This window comes from Oryctolagus cuniculus, chromosome 15, assembly GCF_964237555.1.
Source record: "Oryctolagus cuniculus chromosome 15, mOryCun1.1, whole genome shotgun sequence".
NCBI classification, from domain to species: Eukaryota; Metazoa; Chordata; class Mammalia; order Lagomorpha; family Leporidae; genus Oryctolagus; species Oryctolagus cuniculus.
This window is the reverse complement of record NC_091446.1, coordinates 50,508,877-50,530,487: the sequence shown is the minus strand read 5'-3', so window position 1 is coordinate 50,530,487 and position 21,611 is coordinate 50,508,877. Positions and strand designations below refer to the sequence as shown.

General features: G+C 42.5%; 1 long non-coding RNA gene and 1 pseudogene across 1 annotated transcript; one reads left to right on the top strand and one right to left on the bottom strand.

Moving 5' to 3' along the window:
* Positions 1 to 2,363: 2,363 nt before the first annotated feature.
* LOC127484212 (uncharacterized) lies at positions 2,364 to 21,166 on the top strand. Its single transcript, XR_007911038.2, has 3 exons — positions 2,364 to 2,601; positions 15,350 to 15,523; positions 18,932 to 21,166. It is a non-coding gene; the product is annotated as an uncharacterized lncRNA (long non-coding RNA).
* On the bottom strand, positions 10,869 to 11,982 carry LOC100359161 (farnesyl pyrophosphate synthase pseudogene; annotated as a pseudogene).
* Positions 21,167 to 21,611: the final 445 nt, after the last annotated feature.

Genomic DNA, 21,611 nt, shown 5'->3' with positions numbered 1-21,611 from the left:
TGTAAAAAATAAATTTGCTAGTATCATTTGACTGGAGAGGAAGAAGACTGATGATAAATAATGCAGAGATCTCTTTCCCTCCAATACGCCATAAATCATAACGCATAAGGCCTATGAATTAATTTGATCTTAGTTTTGAAGTGATCCAGAGAGAAAATTTTCTATCTTTTTACCTTACTTTGTATTAAGCTCATCTAACTACAAGTAAAAGTTACATAAGCAAAAGCATCCTACAGATGTTTGGGGCCTCTTCCTCTTCTTACAGACACCTGCCCTGTCAGATTAGGACCCTACTCTATTTTTTTTTTAAAGATTTTATTTATTTATTTGAGAGGTAGAGTTACAGACAATGAGAGAGAGACAGAGAGAAAGGTCTTCCTTCCGCTGGTTCACTCTCCAAATGGCCGCAACGGGCGGAGCTGCGCCCATCCGAAGCCAGGAGCCAGGTGCTTCCTCCAAGTCTCCCATGTGGGTGCAGGAGCCCAAGAACTTGGGCCTCCTCTACTACTTTTCCAGGCCATAGCAGAGAGCTGGACTGGAAGAGGAGCAATTGGGACTAGAGCCCAGCACCCATATGGGATGGCGGCGCCGCAGGTGGAGGATTAACCAAGTGAGCCATGGCGCCAGCCCCAGGACCCTACTCTTAAGACCTCATTTCACCTAGGTATGTTCCTTCAGGGCCCTTCAGCAAATACAGTCACTTTGGAGATCAGGGCTTCAGCATATTAATTTTGGGGGGACATATTCAATCCATAACTGTGTGGTCTCCATGATCCTTCTTTCCTGTAGTAGAGTACTCGGCACTGATAACAGGTATTTTCCTAAGAATAAATGATGACCTTCACACACGCACACACACCTACACCCACACACCCACACACCCACATACAATTTGCTCTAGCACAGTTCTGTGGCTCTCTTGGCCTTCCAGCATTATTATTATCCAGTCCCTTTCCACTTGGAAATCCTTAACTCTGTGAGAATTTCATCATAGAGAATGATCATCCTCCACCCATTTACGTATTTCTACTGATCTACTTTCTTCTGCTATTTTCTCCAGTTAAAGCACTATTCTTTTTTTTTTTTCCCCCTTTGGTTTCCTTTTATGTACAGCCCTGTTGATTGTTTAAAACCACGTGTTTGATGCCTCCTTTGTTCTCTCTCAGTCCAAAATAAAACGGAGAATTAAGCCTTTTTTGAGTCAATTGCACCTCTTCTCTCTTTAGCCTATAGAAAACATACATTTAAAGAAAGGCCCTAGGAATGCACATTTAAGCTTTAACACTTTGGGTGATTTGCGGTTCAGTAACTCAACCAATTGCTGATAACTTTCCTAGGGCCTTTGTATAAAGGTGAATGTGAAGGAGCATGAACTTTCCATAATTAAATATCAGAGCACAACATGGACCCTGAGCTCAACAATCATTGCAAATTTAGGGATTCGTGGAGAAGTTCAATCAGGCACCTGTACTGCCATTCAGCAGTCTCCACGTTGCAGGCCATGGGTTAACCTTATTTTACCTCATAAGCATATATGTTTGCCTTTACATAAAACATCTGCACCTCTAAATGTAAGGTGAGATGTGCCACTGCTAATGTGTTTGCCTCTGTGAAGAAAGATATTTTGTAGGCAAGTTTTCTAGTGCTTAAGGAAAAAAGCGCTTGAAAGAATTAATGAACAGCAATCAACATAGAGATGCTACTGATTTGAAGGAATCCACTGATGTCAAGTCAAAGAAGAGTAGGAGAGGTTGACAAATGCAGACAAAAATGAAGTTTGGGGGTTGGAGCTGTGGCACTTGTTTGAGTCTGGCTGTTCCACTTCCAATCCAATTCCCTGCTAATGGACCTGGGTAAAACATCAGAGGACTGCCCAAGTCCTTGGGACCATGAAACCACATGGGAGTCCCAGATGAAGCTCTTGGCTCCTGGCTTTGGCCTGGCCCAGCCCCAGCCATTTTAGCCATTTGGGGAGGGAACTAGTAATGGAAAACCTCTCTCTCTGTGTCTCCTCTCTCTCTGTAACTCTAACTTTCCAAATAAATAAATAATTTTTAAAAATTAATGATGTGTCTGGAGACTGGAAAAGCCACACATAGGAGAAAATGATATGGTTAAATATTATTTGTGCCTGGGCCATGCTTTTATAAATGGGTGTTTGTGAGCTACTTCTTTCTTACAGTGAGTTATCTTTTTTTCGGGGTGGGGGGTGTAGTGGCATGAGAAGGCCATGCCAAGATGTCCGCTGGCAAGCGAGCCTCAGTTACTCAGGAGTGGCTTCGGAAACCCCCTGGGAAACCCCTTGGGAAACCACCTGGCAACAGAGCCTGCCTGGCAACAGGCTGTGATTGGATGGCTTTGGAAACCACATGGCAAACGGATACTGCCTGGCAACAGGCTGTGATTGGTTAGGGCATAAACTGCCCCTTGACCGGATTGGCTGCCTTGGCTATTTAAGCCGCTGTACCAACTGAAAGAAACAAGTCTGTGGGCTGCTCGCCTCTGGCTCGCTTTCACCTGACTCCTGGGGTCTGTGTGGTGACTCCGAGCCTCTTGCCCCCACCACGCTTCTCCTCTCAGAAGAAATCAACCTCAACAGGGGTGAGGGTAAAGATTTATTTTATTTATTTGAAAGGCAGAGTTATGGAGAGGCAGAGAGAGAGAGAAAAGTCTTTTATCCACTGGTTCACTCCCCAGATGGCTGCAACAGCTGGAGCTACGTTGATCTGAAGCCAGGAGCCAGGAACTTCTTCCAGGCCTCCCATGCAGGTGCAGGGGCCCAAAAATTTAGGCCATCTTCTACTACTTTCCCAGGCCATAGCAGACAGCTAGATCAGAAGAGGAGCAGTCAAGACTCGAACCAGTGCCCGTATGGGATGCTGGTACTGCAGACCAGGGCTTAACGTGCTGTGCCACAGAGCCGGCCCCACAGTGAGTTATCTTTATAAATGAGGTATGTTTACATAGCTTTACATTATATACAAGTACCATGAATGGAATTCCAAGAAATAAGTTTTGTCGAGAAAGTAAGTCCCTACTTGGTAATTTTGACCTGTAATTCCTAGTATTACTGTTAACTTTCCTAGAAGATCTGAATTTTGTTAGTAGAATGCTATCCAATAATAGTGTGGAGTTTTCCAGTGTCTAGATTATTCATTAACTTGGCAAATACTTTAAAGAGAAATGCAAAGAGGAAGAAATGTACATTTATGTGAAATATTTTGACATGAAATCACAAACACATCTGAAATTTGTATTAGTAAAAGCAATGTCAATGTCAAAATCAAAACCAAATTATTTATGAAAATCAATTTGTTTGAAGCAGTGTATATTTGAACATCCAATAAAAAGATGTTTCAGATGCATCCTCAGTGCATACAATATAATGCAAAATGAAAAAAAGTTTTTTGTAATATTTGTCACAAAATAAATATTAAAACTATTAGATAAGACAGCCAATGCATTTCAGGCTTTAAAGTTTCATTTTAAGGATACCCTTAAAAATCTTTTTTTTAAACTTTTATTTAATGAATATAAATTTCCAAAGTACAGCTTATGGATTACAATGGCTCCCCCATCCCCCATAACTTCCCTCCCACCCGAAACCCTCCCCTTTCCCTCTCCCTCCCCCCTTCCATTCACATCAAGATTCATTTTCAATTCTCTTTATATACAGAAGATCAGTTTAGCATATATTAAGTAAAGATTTCAACAGTTTGCACCCACATAGAAACACAAAGTGAAAAATACTGTTTGAGTACTAGTTATAGCATTAAATCAAAAAATCTTAAATAATTTAAATATTATCCAATTTTAAAATCTTATCTGACATTTATCTTGTTAGGTTGTTGAAGTATATAAACTTTTGGGACAGGCAGAGTGGACAGTGAGAGAGAGAGACAGAGAGGAAGGTCTTCCTTTGCCGTTGGTTCACCCTCCAATGGCTGCCGCAGACAGCGTGCTGTGGCCGCCGCACCATGCTGATCCGATGGCTGGAGCCAGGTACTTCTCCTGGTCTCCCATGGGGTGCAGGGCCCAAGCACTTGGGCCATCCTCCACTGCACTCCCTGGCCACAGCAGAGAGCTGGCCTGGAAGAGGGGCAACCGGGACAGAATCCGGTGCCTCGACCGGGACTAGAACCCGGTGTGCCTGTGCCGCAAGGTGGAGGATTAGCCTAGTGAGCCGCGGCGCCGGGAAGTATATAAACTTACCACAGTCATTGGTTCATAGTAATAGTCAATCATGAATTTATTATGCTTTCCTTATTTTTATTTTTTTTTTAAGATTCATTTATTTATTTGAAAGAGTTACAGAGAGGCAGAAGCAGAGAGAGAAAGATCTTCCATCTGCTGGTTCACTCTCTACTTGCATGCTTTTCTTCATCTCATGACAAAGACAAGGAGAGCATCAAGGGACCAAGTAAGGAATGAAGCTTGCTGTGTTAGGGACACATTGTCAGCCATGTTCTATAGCACAGACAGTAGATTTATTACACTTCCTAGGCTGTGCTGAATGTCTACGTACATATGTCCTTGTAAACGTAGATTCTGTTTGGTTCTGACCTGTAGGCATATCAGGGAAATATCTAGAGAATCTCAGCTTCCTAAGTACTTGGCATGGACAGTTATTCTTGTTCTTTCATTTTGCTTTTATATCCATAGCTAGCTTCATCAATGAAATGTGACTTTTTCAGGGTCTGTTGTTAAAAAAATACCTCTGTTGGCCAGTGCCGCGGCTCACTTGGCTAATCCTCTGCCTGTGGCACCGGCACCCCGGGTTCTGGTCCCAGTTGGGGTGCTGGATTCTGTCCCGATTGCTCCTCTTCCAGTCCAGCTCTCTGCTGTGGCCCAGGAAGGCAGTGGAGGATGGCCCAGGTGCTTGGGCCCTGCACCCGCATGGGAGACCAGGAGGAAGCACTTGGCTCCTGGCTTCAGATCAGTGCAGTGCGCCGGCTGCAGCAGCCATTTGGGGGGTGAGCCAAAGGAAGGAAGACCTTTCTCTCTGTCTCTCTCTCTCACTGTCTAACTCTGCCTGTCAAAAAAAAAAAAAATACCTCTGTCAAGTGAAGACGTATGCATAATAAAGATCACAAAGTGACCACTTGTGTCACTAATGGGAATTGTTCTTGCTCCTGTGAACAAGAACAAGGTTGTAATTATTTATTTTATGTGCGCTCTCAAACTTGGTTGGTGAGCCCTACTTTACAAATATATTTCCTTTTCTCCCATCTTTTCTTTTTTATTTATATATTTATTTAAAAAGATTTATTTGAAAGGCAGAATTACAGAGAGAGAGTGAGAGACAGAGGAGAGATCTTCTATCCGCTGGTTCACTTCCCAAATGGTGACAACAGCCAAGGCTCTGCCGGGCCAAAGCCAGAACCAGGAACTCTATCCAGGTCTACCATGTGGGTCACAGGGGCCCAAGCCCTTGGACCACCTGCTGATGTTGTCCCAGTTGTATTATCAGGGAGCCAGATTGGAAGTGGAGCAGCTGAGACTCAAACAGGTGCTTATAGGGGATGCTGGCACTGTAGGCAGTGGCACTTGCTGTGCAACAACGCTGTTCCTTGTCTCTTCTACCATTAAGCAATCTTCATGAAGACGAGAGCATGGGAACATCTTTGTCTTGTTCCCTATAGTGCTACCACGTGGTAGGCACACGCATTCATGAATGAATGATTAAGACATTGGCTATGAGGCTGGCTTGCTTATTCCCTCTGCAAATCAAGAAAATCAGTTGCAGAAGTAAAATTGCTCAGCTCAGGCCCCTCTCCCCTCCCATTTTCCTGCATTCCTGTTTTGTTATGATAATTACATTAGAGGGATTTTTCTTACTCCTTTACAGAACTGGAGCTTCTGTATCTGAAGAATTTTTAAAAATCATGCTTCATTTTAATTCTACGTCTAAGAAGCCAAACTTTGTCAACCTCTCCTTGTTTCATTCAGGATTTTGTGATCTTTTCATGTATAATTCATGCTGATGTTTTGTAGGCTGTTATCATCCGGGAGCTGACATCTAAAGTACTGAAATAAAACATCTCTTAAAGAGTATTATGACAGACTAGCAGTGACCATGATGTTCATATACCGTGAAAGTAATTTAATACTTTATTCCTTATGCAGGTTTTCCAATGTGATCTTCATATTTGGATGAGATGTAAAAATAGGATTACTTCTTCCCTGTTTTACTGCTCCTCAATCTTCTGAATTTTTTCTATCAGAAAAGAATCTAATATTCATGGAGACCCATGTACCACACTACTTAATTACCTGCCAATCACAGACTGGGTCTTTCACATTTTCTAAGATTATGAGTTGTGATACTACAGACCAAATTTGATGTGGAATATTCCATGTATTGTTCAAGATGTCTGATTTACTTTTTTTAAGAAAACATTTTGTTTATTTGGAAGTCAGAGTTACAGAGGGAAAGAGAAGTAGAGACATGGAAAGAGCAATCTTTCATCTGCTGGTTCACTCCCCAGGTGGTCACAACCACAGCACTGGGCCAGGTTAAAGTCAGGAGCCAGGAGGCTCACCCAGGTCTCCCAAGTAGGTGGTAGGGGCCCAAACACTTGGGCCTTTTGCTGTTCTTCCCAGGCCACTAATAGGGAGCTAGATTGAGAGTGGTGCAGCTGGGACACAAGCTGGTGCCCATATGTGATGCTAGTGTTGCAGGTGGCAGATTTACCTACTATACCACAATGTCAGCTACATATTTATTTTAAAAAATTTTCACTGATGGCATGGACATTTTATTTGGTATAGGTTGGAACACCTGCATCCCATTTCAGAGTGTCTGCATTGAGTCCCATCTTTGTGCCTGATTCCAGCTTTCTTTTACATTTGATCTTAGCCAAAAGGCCGAGAAACGATCCAGCTTTCTTCTAATGCATATTCTGAGAGGCAGCAGGTAATGACTTGGGGAGCTGGGTTCCTGCAATCTATGTGGGAGACTTGGATTGAGTTCCTGGCTTTGAGCCTTAGCCTATCCTCATTCCGACAGTTGTGGGCATTTGGAAAGTGAACCAGACCATGAGAACTCTGACTGTCTCTAAAATAAATACTATGAATTTAAAAACTTTCTGAACTGACACATCAATATTGAACACATTGATGGGGTATATGTGATCTTTCTTTTTTTTTAGATTTATTTGAAAGTCAGAATTATACAGAGAGAGGAGAGGCACAGAGAGAGAGAGAGAGAGAGAGGTCTTTCATCTAATGGTTCACTTCCCATTTGGCTGCAATGGCCGGAGCTGCGCCGAGCCGAAGCCAGGAGCCAGGAGCTTCTTCTGGATCTCCCTGGTGGGTGCAGGGGCCCAAGCACTTGGGCCATCTTCTATTGCTTTCCAAGGTCATGGCGGAGACCTGGATCAAAAGAGGAGCAGCTGGTTCTCGAACCGGCACCCATATGGGATGCCAGTGCTTCAGGCCAGGGTGTTACCCTCTGCGCCACAGCGCCGGCCCTCTATGTGATCTTTCTGTACATGTCTGCATTGTGTACTGTCCAATCAGTGTAAACATCTTCATTTCCTCAAACATTTAAGATGTCATATTTCTTACCCTCTTGCTGTCCCTGATTAAATTCTTAGTTTAAAACAATCCATGTATCACATTTTATTTAAAAGTTTTGACACTAGAACTAGCAGGGCAATCTATTGTTCAGGTTCTCTTCAGCATTGCAATAGTTTTAATCAAGTTATACTTTTGCTAATTGCTTTTGTTCCAATACATTTTCAACAAAGAATGCCAACAGCTTGCTAGTTATACTCCTAAGAATTGATTGTATCACTTTTAATTAATAATAACAGCAAGGAATAGTTAAATAAGGTAGTGATTATTGATGGAGTATAAATAGTATCAGTTCTTATAAATTGAGATGCCAGTAATTAGTGAGTTAATCTTTTTTTTAAACTTTTATTTAATAAATATAAATTTCCAAAGAACAACTTTTGGATTACAGTGGCTTTCCCCCCTCATAACTTCCCTCCCACCCACAACCCTCCCATTTCCCGTTCCCTCTCCCATTCCATAGTGAGTTAATCTTGATAATCATATTTATAATTAAATGAGCCTTAGTGTAAAACCAGCAATCTAATTTACTGTATGATGCTGTTTGATGGATTGTTGAATACAAAAGAGCAATACCTAATAGAATTCTACTCCAGTGTAGGGTCTTGACATTTATTTGAGTGAGGATTTAATGCAGCTATACATCTTCTTGTATGTGATATTTATTACCTAATTGTGAACCAGGACAGAAATTATAAAATTAACATTAAGAGTGGGTGGTTGGCCCATTGGATAAGATGCTTGCATTCTGTATTTGACTATCTGGTTTGAAAGTCAACTCTGGCACCTTATTCCAGCTTCCTGTTAATGTAAACAACACTGATTTCTCAAGTAATTTGGTTGCTGTCATCTGTGTGGGAGATCTATATTGAGTTCTTGGCTCATGGTTTGGCACTGAGTCTATGGCATTTGAGGGAGTGAACCACTAGGAGAGAGGTCTTTTCCTTCCTCTTTCTCTTTCTGTTGCTTAAATAAATAATTAAACAGTTGAAATGATATCAGAAACATCATTTTTAAATTTATTGATGTAAAGAGAATGAATTTCATGTACTTCATAGGTACAATTCTGATACTTTCCTCTCTACTTTTCTCCTTCCCTCAATCCTCCTGCTTCCTTCCTTTCATATTTTTTTGTTTAAAATTTGCAAAGACATAATTTCAGTCCACTCTATAATTACATGCTTAATGCATCACTGACCATAATATTCAAAAAATGAAAACATATAAAGACCACAGTTCCAAAGAAGTATAAATGAGGGCTAAAAAAACAGTCAAATCACAAGATGTCCATTTTGATCCTGTACTTTTTTTGTATTCTATATAAACTACTATATATGAGAGAAAACATGATATTTATCTTTTTGGGACTGACTTTCTTCACTAAGCATAATGGTTTCCAGTTGAACCCATTTTGTTACAAAAGACAGGATTTCATTCTTTTTTATAGCTGAGTATTATTCCATATTGTACATATATGCCACATTTTCTTCATCCAGTCATCAGTTGATGGACATTTGAATTGATTCCATATCTTAGCTATTGTGAATTGAACTGTAAGAAACATGGGGGTACAAATAACTCTTTCATATGCTGATTTTATTTAGGTAAATTCTCAGGAGTGGGATGGTGGGTCATATGGTAGATCTATTTTCAGATTTCTAAGTAATCTCCATACTGTCCTCCACAATGGTTGTATTAGTTGACATTCCCCCAACAGTATATTAGGGTATCTTCTCCACCACATCCCCACTAGCTTTTTTTTTTTTTTTGGGTGATAGCCATTCTAATGAGGTGAAATCTCATTGTGGTTTTTATTTGCATTTCTCTGATGGCTAGTGATTCTGAGCATTTTCTCATGTATCTGTTGACCATTTGTATTTTAACCTTTGAAATATTTTCTCCCACTCCATTGGTGGCCTCTTCATTTTGTTGACTGTTTTCTTTGCAGTGCAGAAGCTTTTTAGCTTGATGTAACTCCATTTATCTGTTTCTGCTCTAATTGCCTGTGCTTCTGGGGTCTTTTCCAAGAAGTCTTTGCTTATGCCAAGGTCTTGCAGAGTTTGCTCAATCTTTTTCACTATTAATTTGATGGTATCAATTGTAGATTTGGATCTTTGATTCATTGTGAGTTGATTTTTGCATAAGGTATAAGCCATGGGTCTTGTTTTATACTTATGTTTTTGTATATCCAGCTTTCTCAACACCATTTATTGAAGAGACTGTTCTTTCTCCAGGGATTGATTTTGGCTTGCATGTCAAAGATTAGCTGGTTGTAGCTCCATGGACTGATTTCTCAGGTCTCTATTCTGCTCCATCTGTCTCCATATCTATTATTGTGCCAGTATCAGGTTGTTTTGATTATAACTTCCCTGTAGCATATCTTGAAATATTGTATTGTGATATCTCCAGCTTTGTTTTTTTTTTTTTTTATTAAAATCGCTTTAGCTTTTGAGGTCTCTTGTGTTTCCACATGAGTTTTAACATTGTTTTATTTCTAGATCTGAGAAAAATATCCTTGGCATATTGATTGGTATTACGTTGAATCTGTAAATTGCTTCGGGTAGTATGGACATTTTGATGATATTAATTCTTCCAATCCATTAACAAGGAAGATTTTTCCTTTTATTGGTGTCTTATTCTGTTTTTTCCTTTAATGTTTTGAAATTTTTGTTGTAGAGATCCTTCACATTCTTGGTTAAATTTATTCCAAGGTATTTAAATTTAAGATCAGTGAATGGTACTGATCTTAAAAATTCTTTCTCAGTCATGGCATTGTCTATGTATACAAAGGCTATTGATTTTTGTGTGTTGGTTTTATGTCCTGAAACTTTAGCAAACTCTCATATGAGCTCCAATAGTCTCTTAGTAGAATCTTTTGGTTTCTCCTGTATATAGGACCATATCATCTGCAAATAAGGATAATTTGATTTCCTCCTTTCCAGTTTGTATCCCTTTGATTTATTTTTCTTGCCTAATGGCTCTGGCTAAAATCTCCAGAACTATATTGAATAGCAGTGGTGAAAGTAGGCATCCTTGCTTGGTCCAGATCTTACTGGAAATATTTCCAACTTTTTCCCATTCAATATGGTGCTGACTGTGTGTTTGTCATATATTGCCTTGATTGTATTGAGGAATGTTCCTTCTATATTCAATTTGCTTAAGGTTTTTTTCATGAAAAGATGCTTTATTTTATAAAATGCTTTCTCTGAATCTATTGAGATAATCCTATTTTTTAAGGTCACACAATAATTTGTTGAGAGTCTCCCCTCCCCTCTCTCACAGTCTCTGGATCACTTTTTATGCATGTAGCTCTTGTGCACTAGCCCCAGGGAGATGGATGGTGGCAGGACCTGCTCCATCATGAGGTGGCTGTAGCTGTCCTTCCCGTACTGCGAGAACATGACTGGTTGTTCCAGCTCCTCACAGAGAACTTTAAACCTGGCCACGTTCTTGGCCTCTTTTGCCTGTAATTATTCTGTAGGATCAGGCACTGTTCCAGAGTGGCCCATTGCAGACATTGAACCACTAGCCAGCTGCATTTGTTGTCTTGGATGTAGATGCCAACCTTGTCCATCACACTGGGGCCCACAAAGAGGTTGAGGTAATCATCCTGAATCTGACAGAATTCTCCTGTCTCCAGTATGATCTTTCTGGGATTAACATGTTCTTTCTCCTTGTTGATGCCTGCCATGTACTTGGCACTAGCTACAGGAAAGTAGAAGGAGTAGAAGACTGCATTGTACTTGATGATAGATTTTTACCCCTTTTCATTGTGTCTTCCAAGATCTATATTGCCCTGGGGTGCTGTGACGAGGTCCAGGATCTGTTCCCATCTCAGAAAGGAACTCTGTAGGAAGAGCTTGATGAGGTTCAGGTAGTAGGGCTGCTTAGCACCTTCAAATCCCGAATGTACCAGAACTTGAGCAGGCTGTAGATGCATGCTTCCAGAAGCAGGATGTTGTTGGCAGTGTCCAAATCTATGCCTGGCTTCTGACACTAGCAGAGCTGCCCCTGGTGGGTGAGAGATATAGCCATGATGTTGTCTGACATCGGGAAGAAAGCTTTCACCAGTTCCACATACCAGACCATGGCCAGTGGGCCACTGGAGACTTTTATCATCCTGCTTCTTTGGTTCTACCAGCTCCCAGAAGGCTATCAGCACCCTCAAACCCCGAATGTACTTGCCACCAATGGTCATTGTACTCCATGATCTCCTTAAGCAGGGCAATAGCATCTCCTATCTCTGGGTATCCCATCTCCACCTCAGTTAGTACCTTGACAATCTGGGAGAAGGGTTGGACGAATTCCTGGTTTTCTTGGCATAGTATCTGGCTTCTGGTCTCTGTTTATTCTGAGAGAGGAGCAAAGTGCTTGGTTCCTGGATGCCAGTTCTTGCTTAATCATATGTTTTTTTATTCTTCAGTTTGTTAATGTTATGTATCACATTTATTGATTTGCAAATGTTGAACCACCACTGCATAACAGGGATAAACCCCATTTGGTCCAGGTGAATAATCTTTCTGATGTATTATTGGATTTGATTAGCTAGTATCTTGTTGAGGATTTTTCGCATCTATGTTAATCAGTGATATTGATCTATAGTTCTCTTTATTTCTTGTATATTCTTCTGCTTTTAGAACAAAGATGATGCTGGCCTCATAGAAGGAGTTTGGGAGGATCCTCTCTCTTTCAATTATTTCGAATACTTTGTGAAAATAGGTTTTAGTTCTTTAAAAGTTTGGTAGAATTTAGTAGTGAAGCCATTCTGCCTTTGGTTTTCTTTTTGGGAGGGTCTTTATTACTGATTCCATCTTTGTCTTGGTTATTGGTCTGTTTAGGTTTCTGTGTCTTCATGCTCAATTTTGGTAGATTGTATGTGTCCAGAAATCCATTCTTTTCTAGACTTTCCAGTTGGTGCATAGCTCTTTGTAGTATTCTTAGTGATTCTTTTCATTTGTGTGATATCAATTGCAATACCTTCTTTTTCACCTCTGATTTTGTTAATTTGGATCTTCTCCCTTTTTTGGGAGGTTAGTTTGGTCAATGATGTATCAATTTTATTTTTTCAAAAAACCAGCTCTTCATTTCAATGATCTTTTGTACCTTTTTTGTTTCAATTTTGTTTATTTCTTCTCTGATTTTAATGATTTCTTTCCTTCTACTAATTTTGTGTTTGGCTTGTCCTTGTTTCTCTAGGTCCTTGAGGTGCATTGATAGATCGTTTATTTGATGATTTTCCAATTTCTTGATGTAGGCATTAATTGCCATAAACTTTCCTCTTAACACTGTTTCTTCTGTATCCAATAAATTTCATATATTCTGTTGTTATCTTCATTCATTTCTATGAATTTTTTGATTTTTCTCTGATTTCTTCTATGATCTGCTGTCCATTCAAGAGCATTCAGTTGTTCATTTTCCATGTGCTTGCATATTTTCTGGAGTTTCTTAATTTGTTAATTTCCAGCTTCATTTCATTGTGGTCAAAAAAGATACATGGTATGATTTCAGTTTTTTAAAAAAATTGTTGAGACTTGCCTTATGGCCTAGTGTATGGTCTATTCTAGAAAATTCCATTCATGGATGAAAGGAATGTATATTGTGCAACTGTGGGATGAAAGGTTCTGTAGATATCAATCAAGTCCACTTGGTCCATACTATAGAGTAGCTCTGTTGTGTCTTTGTTATTTTGTCTAGTTGATCTGTCCGTTGATGAAAATGTGGTATTTAAGTCTCCCATTATTATTGTATTGGAACCTGTGTCTCCCTTTGAATCTATTAATTTTTTTTAAATATCCAAGCACCCTGGCATTGGGCACATATGCATTTACTATAATCACATCTTCCTGTTGAATTGATCCCTTAATCATTACATAAAGCCCTTCTTTGTCCTTTTAATAGTTTTTGTCTTAAAGTATATTTTGTCTGATATTAGAATGGCAACACATGCTTGTTTTTGCTTTATTTTTATCATGGAATAACTTTTTTTTACATCCTCTCACTTTCAGTCTATGTGTATCTTTGTTGGTGAGGTGTGTTTATTGTAGGCAGCAAATAGATGGGTCTTGTTTTTCAATCCATTCAGACAGCCTGCATCTTTTAATTGGATAATTTAGCTCATTTCTTTTTGTAATCCTATATGTTACAGTCAAAAAAACCCAAAAATGTTCTTTTTATATGTAATTTTTCCTTTTTGAATCTTGACTTCCATGAAAAGTTCAGAGACAAAATGATCCACTTTTCTCTGCATTTTGTAAAAATGGTGAAATTGTCCTCTTTTTTTACTTGGCCTGCTCAACTTTTCTCATTTAGAATTCATCTCGTAGGAACAGATAGATATTACTGCTTTACCCTTAGGTAAAAATTCAGAATAGTCTTCATTATTTTGATGGATAAGGAGGAAAAATCAAAAGGAATATGTGTATCAGTGGAATCTGAGATCATTATGAGCAATTGTTGTCTGTGGGTAAAGCTAACTATAGCATTCTTAAAAGGCAACATTCATCCTGTCCCATTTAACACCATTGAATCTACACTATTTCATCCTGTTTTATATGCATGTATGTGCACATGCACATCATTTTAGAGGACAATTTTCATAATTTGCTCTCAGGCTTCCCCTTCTTTCTCAGAGTCATATTTTTTCTCTAAAAGACAGTTCTGCCCACACAGGGGTGTTTGGAGAACAGTAGGAATAACTTTGGGAAAAAGTAACCATGCTGCTTTAGCCAGAATCCTTCAGGATATAAGAGATGTTGGACAAAAGAATACAGAAACCTCACTGAAACAAATTCCCTGCAGGCATTTTATACAGATTGTGAGTGAGGATTGCTATGCTGTCAGTCATTAAGGCAGCTGTGCTTCCCCTCCTCTCTCACTGTTTCTTGGACTACAGGGTGTCAAGTATCTATTTCTTTATGCTGCCTTGTTCTATTTCTGCGGCTCAGGATTGTCTATTGACAGATTTCCAGCACCAAAATGGCCAGATCAGAGTCCACTTAGCCCTTTAGCTCAATTACATTCTACCCATAGGTGGGCTATCTCTTAATTTAAGTTACGAGGAAACATTTTGATTGGGAGTTGGTCTTGCATCAAGTGTTTACTGCTGATCCAATGAACTACAGTAATGCAGTGGATGACATGTACTTCTGAGAGTTCTTTACAGGCTGTGGGCACAGCAGGCACGCTTATAGACTAGAAAAAACAGCAACTGTGACAGGCTAAGGAAGTATTTGGAGAAGACTGATTTTTTTAAAAAGATGTATTTACTTATTTGAAAGGCAGAGTGACATAGAGAGGGAGACAGAGACAGATCTCCTATCTGTTGGTTCACTCCTCAAGTTCCTGCAATAGCCAGGGGTAGGCCAGGTTGAAATCAGGAGCCAGGAACTCCATCTAGATCTCCCATGTGGTGGCAGGAACACAAGTACATAGTGTTATCCATTGCCTGATAGGCACATTAGTAGGAGGTTGTATCTGAAGTTCAGAGTAGCCAGGACTCAAACCAACCACTTGGATATAGCAGGCAGGCATCCCAAACAGTGGCTTAACTTGCCGTGCCACAGTGTCTGCCCCAACAGGACTGATTTTTTTGATAGTTATCAAATCATGTTTAAGGTTTAATCAATAGTCAGCTGTGTGCATTAAGAAAAAGGCCTTGTACCTTTAATTCAGTTTGGCTCGTTTTCATTAAAGGACCTTCTTGCTTTTCCCCAATTCTTTTCTTGGCTGCATTCTGTTTGACTCCTGACTCCCCCATTTCTTTCTCCTATAGATGCCTCGGTGGCCCCTCAGGCTAGAATTCTAAGTTGGCTTTCACTGCTTAGCATCTACCAGCGCTGCTCCGTTTCTACCTCTGTTGCCTCGGGGAGGTTGTTCTGCTGGACTCAGGATTTTGGACCTAAACTTCAGTACGGATTACTTGGCGAGTGTCCAGGCCCCCTTTGCGGTGTTATTTGAAAGTTCATCTTGTGATATGAGTCTTCAATTTCTTTCTAAGAAGAATGGATAGGAACTTTTTACTGGCAGGCTAGTTAATTTCTTATAATGTCTGTTATGTCTAAAAAGTGGGAGCTTTATTATTTTTAGGAATGTGAGTGAAAACTAAATTAGCATTCAGACAGATAGGAAGCAAATGGGAACATTATGCTGAGAAATCTAGGCTAGCAAAGTCATCTTATTGGAAGGGCATCATAACCTGGAGGGCAACTTTTCAGGCTGAAGATATTAGTTAATTGCTCTTATGCATCCTTCCTGTTCCAGTTTTTGACATCTCATCTTGGCTCCTTTGGAGGACTATGTAAGACTCTTGTTTGAGATAGAGCAATCATTCACTTCAAAATTATGGTGTAGGCTTCTTGATGAGTTCACCACTGGTCTTTACATCCAAGGAGGGTGTATTAATTAATCTGAGTCCCCAACAGTAATGTCAAAGCACTTGTGTACTCCTCTCCTCCCAAGGTCGATGCCCTGACACACTCACCCTGAGCAGTTCTTCAAAGTTCAGCAGGCTAAGTGAGTCATTTTGTTAGGCTTCAAAGTCACAGTTAGGAGAATTGCGTATGGAAGCTTCAGGCTTCAGCCATGCTGCCTGCAATGCTATACACTAGAGTCAGAAGGCACAGTTTTTGTGGACTGATATAAACAACGAAGAGCAGTCTTCTGCATCCTTCAGGTGGCCTGTTCTTACCTGTGTACAAGAAGTCTGTCCAGAACAAAGTGGGCTGGGCATGAGGAGGGAAACATACTTAAGTTGCTGGTGGGTCACTGGTGAGTCCTGGTGAGTCAGTGGTCTCTCTGGCTCTCTATTTTCTCAGCAAAAGCAAAGTGTATGGCGAGATGAACAGTTTCTCACTGTGGAGGTGGGTGGCTGCAGTGTATGGGGATTGGCTGGGAAGTGTGTTGCAAGCAATTTCCTATGAATTGTATGTAAAATTATCAGATTTGAGAGATAATTCAAAGCAGTTTCTATAATATCGTCCTTCTCTCTTCCTTGCATTGACATTTGCTTTCACCAGGAATGGACTACAGGGGTGTGTCAATTTCCCATGACTGCCATAACAAAGCACCAGAAACTGGCTGGTTTAAAACCACAGAAGTATATTTGCTCACTGTTCTGGAGGCCAGGTGTTGGGTAGCAAGATGTGGGCACGGTCAAGTCCCTCAGAAGCCTCTGCAAGTTGTGGGCAAAGTCCAGCCCGCAGGCCACATAGGCCTGCAAAATCATCTGGTCTGACCCTGCCAAGGCAACTGCAGGCAGTACTCGAAATTCAGTAACAACCGGCTAATTTTTAAGTTGATCAGTTTGTGTGGCCTGGGAATGTTGTTGTAAGTGTCAAATGGCCCTGGACATAAAATGGTTCCCCACCCCTGCCAGGCTGTAATATGTTGAATCGGGCTTCCTTAGGGGTAACACTTACATCAACAGAGGATGAGGAACTGTCGAGCTCCTGGAGACTGGCTGGGTGGTGTGTTGTATTTGCTTTATGGAGACAGAGGCTCTCTTGAAAAATCAGTGATACCTTCCAGGCAGTTAAGGAAATTATCCTCTCTGATGTACACACTGCTTTTGGGCCTAAATCTCACAGAGCCATTTAGGCAGTCTTCACTCAAACGACCTCAGGTAACTGGAATGTGTCCTATATTAACATTTTCCAGAGAAAGCATTTCCTTTGGGGTACAATCCCAGGCTATCCAACTCTCATTAATTTGGTTCTGAATTGAAGATCTCACATGGTAGACTCATCGGAGTTTCTTCTGTTTGGGCTCAGAGGAGAGCATGATCTGCGTTTCAACTTTCTCAAGAACCCACCTCTTCCTAGAAGTCGGGGGCCTCATTTCTGTGGGTCAGCCATATGCCCACTGTTCTTGGGCAGGCTCACAACTTCTGTGGTGTGGGGTGGCGCTGGTAGCTGCAGAGCTTGGATGGGAGAGGGAGAGGTGTGGCTCCTCCGAATCTGCACAGTGAGTACTCAGACCTGCCGGCTATGCCCAGACTAGGGCATTTGTCAGCCATAGGCAATGGAGTGCACTGGCTGCCCTCGTCTAATGCATGCATGCTTCTGCCTGGATGCTGGTGACCGTGATGATCTAGAAATAGGACAGCACCAGCAGTCAGTGGCCAAGTCATTGCTGGTGATCTGGGAGGGTCCATGGCCTGAGGACTGAGGAAGAGGCTGGTCCTAGGGCGGGGGCAGGAGCGGGGCATGCATCTTTCCAACCAGCTGCGTCCTCTCCCTACACAGACTTTGGGCAGGCAGGTGGGCTTGCTGAGGAGGAGCCTAGAGGAGAAGGCTTAGGCAAGAGTCCAGAGAGGATGCAGTGACCCACTGTCTTGGAGACAGAATTCCAACCCCACCAGCAGGAAGCAGTATGGGCCTGGTTTGGTAGGGACCCTTGGTTACCAGTTACCCACTTGTGTCCTTGTCCAGACATTCACACTGAGTACCATTTTGTTAATTCCTCCAAGTTTAACTGTGAGGCATCCTGACCAGCCCCTGCATCAAGATCTGAACTTGAACATGGTAGCTTTGGGATCTGCAAGGAGAGAAGGCCTATACTTCTGGGAATGGAGAGTCCCTACCTGCACTTCCAGGGATGAAAAGTCCTTGTCAAGGTCCCCACGGGTGCCTAAAGGTCAACCAATGAGGATCAGGCCTGCTTCGACCTTTAACCCCTACGCCCTGTATCTATAAAAGGAGCCCTCTCTACCTCTGACATGTGACTTCCCTGGCCCCCGCTCTGTTGGGACCGAGGAACCTCACCCAGGAGTGGAATCCCAATAAAAGCTTGTGGATTAATTGATTCATATGCATGGGAAAATTTGTTATGTGCTGGACACCTTCCAGATGGTGCCTAAACCCGGGATCATGGTCTTACCTCCTAAGGACACCTCTTCTGTGTTACTGCCAAACGCTCTACCCTCCACCTTTTTGGGCCCTCCTGAGTTCCTGGGAACCCCGCAGCTAGCCAGGAATATCCTGTCCCCATCTGCTCACCACCCAGGTGGTCCAGAGGTCCTGTCTCTCCAGCTGGGGGACTCCGTCCTACTCCGATCCTCCCAGCGCCAGCCACTCCATCCCTGTTGTACGGGACCTCACATGGTAATTCTCACCACTCCAACTGCAGCTAAACTACTGGGTCATGAAAGCTGGTATCATATATCTTGCCTCAAGAGGGTACCTTCCCCTCCCCCAGGGCCGCCGTCATCCTGGACAGCCAGTGCTCCAGGGCCTACCAAGCTTAAGTTTGTCTGTAATCCTAGTCCTCCTGGTCCTACCCCTGACTCCTAAGATACTGGTCTCTGCTCAGTCCCTGCCCACATGTTTGTGCTCCTACCACCTATCTTACTTTCCAGCCACGTGCTATGAGAGAACATCACCACAATTCTGATGTCCCTTCGCTGGATTACCAGCAATCCAGGGAACTGTCCGCCGTGGTGGAGTTCACAGACGTGACTGCTTTGGCAGATCCCCTGGATCAAAGGTCTGTATGACACTGACCACTCACTGGGGCTATATTGACGGGGGAGGGCACCAGGACTTTAATCGACAACAGGAGGTTGCTAGGGTTAAGGAGGTTCTCAAGGACCTGGGAGAAAACTTGTCACCAATAACCACTCAGTGGCGACCCTTGCCACCTCTCCCACAGAGACCCAACCCACTTCACCTCCCGTGCCCTGACTGGCTGTCGTACATCTCTTCTGTCTACCAGCTCCTCAGCTCTTCTGAGAGCTCTCTGGCTGATGGTTGCTGGATTTGTTGCACCCTGCTGCCTTCCTTTACAACTTTCGAAGTCCCAACAAATTCTACTCCTGGACCCACTGATGAGACAACTTTTCTCTTACTTACTAATCTCCCTCACCCAAAAAACCTACACCAGTGCTTCAGTCTAACCTCATCATTATCTCCTGACCCACTATCCCCCAACGCTTTTTTTCAGCTCCACTCTATAATTCCGTGACCCCTATAAAGCTGGGAGATTGCTTAACCGGAGGGCACTTCCTCCAGTGCAGGAGCTTCCTATTCCACTGTCTACCGCCTAATGTAACTGATATCTGTATTCCTGTAATTGTCCTCCCAGAGGTCTCTGTGGTGCCCCAAAACCAGTCTCTCCCGATACTGGTGCTGCAAAACATCCGTGCTAAAAGGGACATAATTGTCCTTCCCTTTCTAGTGGCACTAGGTGTTCTAACAGGAGTGGGGACAGGGCAGGAGTAGCTAACCTGGTATATGGTACTACCCAGATAGAGCAACTGGCAAACACCTTAAACACGGAGCTATAAAATGTTGCAGCCTCCATTATAAAACTGCAAGCCCAGTTTGACTCCCTGGCTGATGTGGCCCTTCAAAACAGAAGGGCATTAGACCTCTTTCTAGCAGAAAAAGGGGAAACATGCGTATTTCTGGGGGAACAGTGCTGCTTTTTTACTAACAAATCTGGAGTGGTCAGAAACAAGGCACAACAACTTAAGGAATGCATTGCCAAACAAGAGTATCAGGGACAACAAGGATGGGATCTATTTTCCTCTTTTCTCCCTTGGGTTCTGCCAACCCTGGGACCCATAATAACTGTAGGGATAATTGTAATGATCGCTCCTTGTGCTCTCAGGATCATAAAAGATCGAATCCAGGAAGCCTCCAGAGTAGCAGTGAACCAGATGCTTCTCCATCCATACATACCTGTCCCTGCAGAGCTCCAAGATACCCCCAGAGGGCCCCTGTAGACGACGTCCCCAATCAGCAGAGGCTCATCGTGACCCCTTTTCCTGTCGTCAAAAGGTTGGGATGGTAGCTTTGGGATCTGCAAGGAGAGAAGGCCTACATTTCCGGGAATGGAGAGTCCCTACCCGCACTTCCGGGGACGAAAAGTCCTTGTCAAGGTCCCCACAGGTGCCTAAAGGTCAACCAATGAGGATCAGAGCTGCCTCAACCTTTAACCCCCACACCCTGTATCTATAAAAGGAGCCCTCCCAACCTCTGACTGCGACTTCCCCAGCCCCCACTCTGTTGGGATGGGGGAACCTTTCCCAGGAGTGGAATCCCAATAAAAGCTTGTCAATTAATTGATTCATCTGACTGGGAAAATTTGTTATGTTCCGGACACCTTCCAGAACATTGTACTTCACTTGATACAGAAAATGTTCTTTTAGAAGAGCAAGAAAATGATAGAATAGGGTAACTGCATGTTTGATCCTTATAAAGAATAAAATGCACTAACTATGAGATGGTGAAAATAGATGTCCTGTTGTAGGAGTGCTAGCTCATGACCTCTGGAGCCTGGCCAGAGAGGTGAGGTGAGGGGTGTCCATTCAGACAAACCTGTTAAGGAAGGTGCAAGGCATGTGGCAGACATTGTTCTCCAGCCCTGCCCCAGGCTGACTACTCGCCCAGGTGAACCAGAGTCCCACCTTATTCTTCGGAACTCAAAGCCAGAGCTCACATACTGGCATCTGTATCTCTCACAGTAAGGTGCCCACCTACTGGATAAGTGGCCATGTAGAGGGGCTGCAGAGCCCTGAGAGTCTCAGGCCAACTTTGGTCCTATCTTTAGCCAGACATGTCCAATTCTAGTTTTCAAAATGGCTTTTGAGGAAAGCTGGTGTTGGTTTGCTTGTCTGGGGCAGGTCCTGAGAGAGCAGTCATGGTGTCAGTCTTCAGGGTTTCCTCTGAGGGGACTTGGCTTATAGGGTTTTACCTGTGGGCTAGAGCCCAGCACTGTCACTTCTTGTCACTTCTGCTCTATGTGGTCTGGGGCTTTGTTCTCTTGCCTGACAGTGATGACAGCCCTGTTCTCATACTTTAATGATCAGTAGCAGCATGCCTGGCACATGCTTAAAGGGCATAGTTGCTATTACATAATCCTGTGTTCACTTGGTCCCCAGTCAGCACACTCATCCTCATAATCACATTCCCCCTACATGTGCACAGCTCTTTATTGTCTTTATTGTTAACAAAAGGGCTCTTTCCCCTCCACCTACAGCCCCCCCCCCCACCCCACAATCATCTTGGAAAGAGGGAAAAAGTTTGAATATCCAT